This window comes from Sinocyclocheilus grahami, unplaced genomic scaffold (genome assembly GCF_001515645.1).
Source record: "Sinocyclocheilus grahami isolate Dianchi unplaced genomic scaffold, SAMN03320097.WGS_v1.1 scaffold53.1, whole genome shotgun sequence".
Lineage (NCBI taxonomy): Eukaryota > Metazoa > Chordata > Actinopteri > Cypriniformes > Cyprinidae > Sinocyclocheilus > Sinocyclocheilus grahami.
The window spans coordinates 1,930,545-1,938,132 of record NW_015505232.1 but is presented as its reverse complement, the minus strand read 5'-3'; the positions used below and the strand labels follow the sequence as shown (position 1 = coordinate 1,938,132).

Genomic DNA, 7,588 nt, shown 5'->3' with positions numbered 1-7,588 from the left:
ATGAAAGTACAGTAAGGAGAGCAGAACAAAGTCCTATCAGGAGGAGACTCACTCATGGCCTTTCAGAGTATAGAGGATCATGAGACTCAGTACTGCTTTCCTGCCATCAACTCTTCATGTATCAAGGGAAAGCGCTCCAGACATGAACACAATATCATGTATGTGTGTTTTTCATTGCTGTCAGCATGCACTGTGTTTCTGAACCTGCTGGTGATCATCTCCATCTCCCACTTCAAGAAGCTTCACACTCCAACCAACTTGATCATTCTCTCTCTGGCTGTGGCTGACTTGCTTATTGGACTTATTATAATGCCTTTAGATGCCATAAATCTGATTGAGACATGTTGGTACTTTGGAGACACTTACTGTGGACTCTTCGTAATTACTCTTTCGCTGCTCCTTTCTACATCTCTTAGTAATTTGGTTTTAATTGCTGTTGATCGTTATGTGGCGGTGTGTCACCCTTTACAGTATCCCCAGAAAATTACCACAACTAAAACTTTAATAAGCATCTGTGTCTCCTGGTGTTGTTGTTCACTTTACAATATAGCCTTTGTAATTAGTAATGGATATTTTAATACCTCACACAGACCAGATGTTTGTTACGGCCAGTGTATTGTTTTGATTACTCCTGCTTGGAGATTCACAGATTTGACCTTTTCCTTCCTATTTCCATGTATTGTGATCATCTCTGTATATTTGAAGATTTTTTATGTCGCACAACAGCAAGTAAAAGTTTTGAACTCTCTTAAAGGTGGTAAATGTGTAATGGAAGGTTCAGTGAGGAGAAAATCTGAGAGCAAAGCTGCTCTGACTTTAGGAATCATTGTGGTTGTTTATTTGCTCTGTGGGATTCCGTTCTATATATGTTCTTTAATCGAATCCACAGCAATCTCTTCCACTACAATGACATTGCTAACCTGGACCTTGTATGTTAACTCGGGTTTGAATCCCCTTATCTATGCTTTCTTTTATCGCTGGTTTAAAATGTCAGTAAAGCACATTCTTACTCTTAAAATATTTCAGCCAGCATCCTCTTTGACTGACATTTTTACAGACTGTCATTCATAATGCTTAAGGGTTTGATTTAGTAGACCGCAACATATGTATCCTTCAAAAGAGTAGGAAGTCCCAGAATGTATTGCTACAACTTATTTCGAGATGGTGAACAAAGCAGGAGAAATATTGATCATAAATAAACATTCCATTCAACACTGAAAAGTCTCAATACTGAAATATGTAATGCAATATTTTGTGTGGTGTGCAATTTATGCATAGTATAATATACTTAGTGTATATCACAATATTTATGTGTAAATGCATCTCAGACATGATTCAAACAGTTGTCATCATTGTACTAGACTGTGCTAGAGGCAAGTACCATTAAATGAGATTTAAAATATGTAAAAGAGGATGCTGAGAGCGAGAGGATGCTGGCACCAATATTATAATTGTAAGTGGAGCATTTAAACCAGGGATGTCCAATCGTGGGCCAGTGTCCTGCAGTTTAGCTCCAACCAGCTTTGACACACTTGGAAGTTTCTAGTGAATCTAAAGATCTTGATTACTTTGGTTCAGATGTGTTTAAGAAGGGTTGGAGCTAAACTCTACAGGACAGCGGCCGTCAGAAGCAGGCTTGGACACCGCTGATTTAAACAGTCTCTTCGTTTTTCAATCAGGTTATATTGCATCAAGAAATGTGTGCATTGTTATCCTAATATCAATGGTTACATTTTTTTCATATACAGTGCACAGCATAAATGAGTACACCCCCTCTAAAACTTAACAAATTCAGCAATTACTCTTTACTTAGAAGACATGTTAGGGTTCTTTGGAGATGTAATGTTCCAACAAGTCTGCTTGATCAATTACCAAAGAAGAATGCCAACATTACTCAGCAAAATAAGATTTTCTTATCAAAGTAATACAATTTTGTATTGCAAAAATGAGTACACCCTCCTGAAAGTTTTTTTTTAATATAGGTTTAAGGCTATGTTTGATCAACAGGTAAGTATATTGAACCAAAACTTTTAAAGACAAGTAATTTCCTGACAATAAGTGTTATATAGCCCACTGAATCATACTCAGACTTAATGCTGGCAGCAGTGGAACCACTTGGGAGAGAACTGCCAGGTGATTTATTTAGTAGCATAAAAGAGGACAATGGTACAAGAGGAATACCAAATTATTGTTTTAAGTGTGAAAATATAGCAGAAGTAGCACCAACATTCAAAAACAATGGACTTGTGATAAAGCTCCTGAAATACTCAGGTCTTCACTTCAAGTTTTCATTTAGTGATGTGTGATTTTTTTGGTAGAAAAAGAGCAGGAGAAATAACATGCAAGTGTCTCAGAGCCGGCAAAAGCTGTGAAAAGAGTGACACTTTATCTCTCAGAGTATGACGCAGCCTGCAGAAGTGACATGCATGGTTGTTGTCACCACTAGAATTACCTACTGTAGCCAAAGCAAAATAAACTAATTTAACCTCTTCCAGGGCCCATATTTACAAAATAGAGACTTCTGGGAATCCATACTCTGGTCTTAAGAGATCATGTCAATCATTTCGGATCCAAAAGCATCCAACATGTTCTGGTGTTGCTAGAGGAGGAGTACAGTGAGAAGTGCTTGGTTACCCACAGTGACGTTCAGCTTTTATATAGGGATGTATGAGTGCTGAAGGTGTGAGGGAGTTGTGCTTTATCAATGCTGGCATGAATTTACACACTACTGTGTGATGTAATACAAAAACCTTAAATAGAAGATGCTACCCTCCCCTCATTCCCTGCATTATTGGGCATTTTTTCAGCATGACAATGAATATATTCGTTCTCCCTAGGTGAAAATCCTTCACTGGACATGTATTTCACTCAATCTTAACACTCTTGAGAAGCTGTGGGGGATTCTGTAGAGACGAGCTGAGCAACACTCCCCATTAAAGACCAGGGCATTTAAGGAGGTCGTCCTCCAGGAGTTAAACAACACAGATTTGAAAATTTGTCATGAACTTGTACACTCAGTGCCAAGAAGGGTCAGAGCAGTATACTTTAAGTTCTGAAGGACATACTAAGTACTAGAATATTATACATTTTCTGAATTAAATCTAGGGTGTACTCATTTCTGCAATCCTTCATTTAAACAAAATTGGCTAATTTACTTACCTGTAAACTTATCTATTTACATTTATCTGTACTTATTGGCATATATTTTGTTGTTTTTATTAAGTATATGTTTAATGTGTTTCAATTTTGCCATCTTTCAATTAGGCTTGCTGCGATAGACGCATTGACGGTGATACCGGTGTTAAGCCGCAACACCGGTTAAGTCACTTGCCCACCGCGTCACCGACCCCCACCGTCGTTTAGATTTTTTTATAGTAATAAAAATCATTTAGTTCAGTAAAAGAACAGACACTACAATTAAAAACTGAATGCGGCTGCTCAATGTAGCGTGCCGAACGACAGTGGCATCACAGATCAGCTGACTTTGTTTCTTCAGTAGAACACAAACGAAGATTTTTTACTCAAACCGTTGCAGTCTGTCAGTCTTATAATGGAAGTGAATGGAATCATGGCTTTGAGAGTAAAAAAAAAACATACACAAACAAAACCAAATTAACCCCAGCGGCCCGTGACGATATATTGATGTGTAAAGATACGTTTTACAAACTGCTGATCCTTTGTATCCATTTAAAATCAATTTAATTAATCTATAGAACTTTAATCAGGCCTTAAAGGAGTTAAACCAAACATACTTTTTGAAATCACACGTAGAAGTTAACGACTCACCGAAAAAAGGTGGCAGATGAGAAACTGACTCCAGAAATGTTTTCGTAGCGATCTCGTTGGTGTCAGGCAGCGGCGCAAACTGCTGATCCAGCAAAAGTACCATTGCAAATCATCTAAATAAAACGTAAATTGTTGAAAATAGTATGGCTTTTTTAACTGCATGACTCTTCATTTGTAATTCGTCCACAGTATCGTGAAAAATATTCAGCAGGTGTGAAGAGCCACTGACAAAGTGACCGACTGAAGAAAATAAGACCTGAAAATTTGTCATGAACTTGTACACTCAGTGCCAAGAAGGGTCAGAGCAGTATACTTTAAGTTCTGAAGGACATACTAAGTACTAGAATATTATACATTTTCTGAATTAAATCTAGGGTGTACTCATTTCTGCAATCCTTCATTTAAACAAAATTGGCTAATTTACTTACCTGTAAACTTATCTATTTACATTTATCTGTACTTATTGGCATATATTTTGTTGTTTTTATTAAGTATATGTTTAATGTGTTTCAATTTTGCCATCTTTCAATTAGGCTTGCTGCGATAGACGCATTGACGGTGATACCGGTGTAAAGCCGCAACACCGGTTAAGTCACTTGCCCACCGCGTCACCGACCCCCACCGTCGTTTAGATTTTTTTATAGTAATAAAAATCATTTAGTTCAGTAAAAGAACAGACACTACAATTAAAAACTGAATGCGGCTGCTCAATGTAGCGTGCCGAACGACAGTGGCATCACAGATCAGCTGACTTTGTTTCTTCAGTAGAACACAAACGAAGATTTTTTACTCAAACCGTTGCAGTCTGTCAGTCTTATAATGGAAGTGAATGGGAATCATGGCTTTGAGAGTAAAAAAAAAAACATACACAAACAAAACCAAATTAACCCCAGCGGCCCGTGACGATATATTGATGTGTAAAGATACGTTTTACAAACTGCTGATCCTTTGTATCCATTTAAAATCAATTTAATTAATCTATAGAACTTTAATCAGGCCTTAAAGGAGTTAAACCAAACATACTTTTTGAAATCACACGTAGAAGTTAACGACTCACCGAAAAAAGGTGGCAGATGAGAAACTGACTCCAGAAATGTTTTCGTAGCGATCTCGTTGGTGTCAGGCAGCGGCGCAAACTGCTGATCCAGCAAAAGTAATACTTTTAGATATGCTGTTATTTGTAAATGCTACTGCTTATGTTAGCTTCTAACAAATTAAGTTTTATCCTGATTAAAGCTTTAATACAGCAGAATACATGATTGCCTTGTAGCATTTTTGTAATGTAATTGTTTATTTTGTAACAGTAAGAAGTGTTTGCCAGCAAGTATTCCTCACTACCACGGTAACTGCATGTGCATTCGTGCCATGTTTAACACTTCTCGTAGCTATGTGAAAAATATGTCTGTCTATACACATAAAGTGTATAATTGAAACACAGGTCATGGATGGAGCTGACAAGCTGATGATCTGAATCAGGTGAGAGAGAGCATGTGAGAGCAGGGGAACGGGAGGAACAGGATTAAGAACCGCTGCTTTAGAACAATGATTTTGAAACTTGTGAATCCATTAAAATCGTTAGAAGACAGAATCGTGATTCATATATGAATAGATTTTTTTTGTGAACCTCTAGTTTTGACAGCATGGCACCAACTCTTTCTCTTCTCTAAAGCAGCGCAGTAGAGGTCTGCGCGGGACTGTTTTTTTAGTCCCGCAAGGTTCTATTCCACACCCACCTGCTCCCGCTATATATTCACTCTTTTTTCAACTGCTGTCCGCTTAGAATAATCTTCTTCCCGACCCGACCGTTCCCGCTAAATTTAGATCATGTTTCCAGAATCTCACATTTAAATTTCCGCTACTGAAAGAGAGAGAGGCTGACAAATAAAAGTGTAGTCTGCGCAAAATTGTATTTTATTCGTCTTGTCAAGAGTCTTGAACTTATTGAATTTGACTTGAATTATCTTAAGACACAAAATTCGTTTAATATTTTATGCAACAGTAGGGGAAAAAAAAAAGTGTCAGAGAAAATAAAAATGTACAAAAATTGTATTTCTTATTTTTATTCGTCTTGTACTTATACACCGGATACAATTCGTTTAACAATGACAACACAATAGGAAAAAAGTGTCGCAGAGAGAAAAAAATATTTAAAAATGAAATGTAGGTTGAACAAAAATAGCCTATTAGCTATTTTTATTTGTCTTGTCAAAATACTAAATTCGTTTGACATTTTTCTGTTAACACAGTAGGAAAATTGTCGCAGAGATAAATAAATATGACATTTTTCATTTAAAATTATAGGCTAAGCAAAATATAAACAAAACCGAGATGAACTTCCTTCAAGGACAGCACATCCACACTTTGCTCCATTGTTATTCTGCTCTGTCACTCATCGACAACCTGCCTGTTCTGTCTGAGGGCCGTATATTTACCACCGGTACAGCCTGCTCTGAGCATCCTTATGCACATGCTGCGCACAGACCCTCTAATAAAACGTGTGACGTTTAAAGCATGTGTGCAGTGCGTGCATAACAGTCCTGAGCGCAAGCTGTACCCTACCTTTGGTCAAATAAGAATAAAGCACAGATATGCTGTTCTAAATGGACGTCGGGAACGGGATATCGTTAGACCGCCTGCTCCCGTTCAAATTGCAAAGTTACAGACCGCTACCGCGTTTTATTCGGGAATTTACTCCCGCGGGAGAGCTGCGGGAATGCAGACCTCTACAGCGCACCATGGCCTCGCCCCCTTTGTTGCATGTTTCCAGTGTTGCCAACTAATTTTCAGGGGAAGTTGCTAAAGGAAGTTCGATTTGTTGTATATTGAAAAATATAATTTTTATATACAACATTGAATTATTGAACACTTACACATTTTTGAACGATTACAAGTTTTTTTCATTAGCTAGTAAACTAGTAAAACTACACATTCTGAACAATTATAGTTTTAAGCAGTGTATTAGTAGTCAGTATGCTACACTCTAAGAAAATAATTCACAGGTTTTTACCTGCATTTTAAATTACGCATTGTATTTTGTGTTTCGGGTTACAACAGATGATGGATAACGGATAATGTCCTGGAAAATTACTAGTACCCTTTCCATTTTTCTAGATATTTTTCTTACAGTATACTAACTGATCAACAATCACAGGTACAAGCTACTAACGAGGTGTATCATAAATGAACAATTATTAAATTATTATTATTATCAAATTGAACAATTGCAAATAGCAGTAACTTAATTCATGTGATGTGTGTACTGCAAGGCATCTTTGGTTTCCTCTTTTTGTGAAATTATGATGGAAAACGTGTGCCTTTTTATTGTTTGAGACACTTATCAAAAGTTGCTAAAAGTAGCCAAATAAAATTTTAAAATAGCTACATTTGTTGCTAGGTGCTTTTGGAAGAAAAAGTTGCTAGGGTAGTCTGAAAAGTTGCAAAAAAAAAAAGTTTGCAACAAAATTGCTAAGTTGGCAACACTGCCTGTTTCCGGAGGCGGGGTACGGAGTTGCGACATGCTTTGAGCTCTACTCTAGTTGCTGTAAAGGGTTTTACTGGTCATAATAGCTTATTTATTTTTGTATATTTAGACATTATCAAACACTCAATTGTTTATAAGTTTAGCTTTTTTTTTTTTAAATGTTGAATTTAAAAAGATTAATTACTCACATCCCAGTATTATTTTATGACATTTATGTAAGAAGACAATATAAGTGAATGTTAAAAAAGGCCAGCAAATACGTAATTTAACCCAATAAAAAATTTAAATAACGTTTAAAAAACACAAGGCAACCAACTGCAT

At 36.8% G+C, this 7,588-nt stretch overlaps 1 pseudogene; it reads left to right on the top strand.

Moving 5' to 3' along the window:
- LOC107583441 (trace amine-associated receptor 13c-like) lies at positions 1-1,071 on the top strand (annotated as a pseudogene).
- The last annotated feature ends 6,517 nt before the right edge of the window (positions 1,072-7,588 follow it).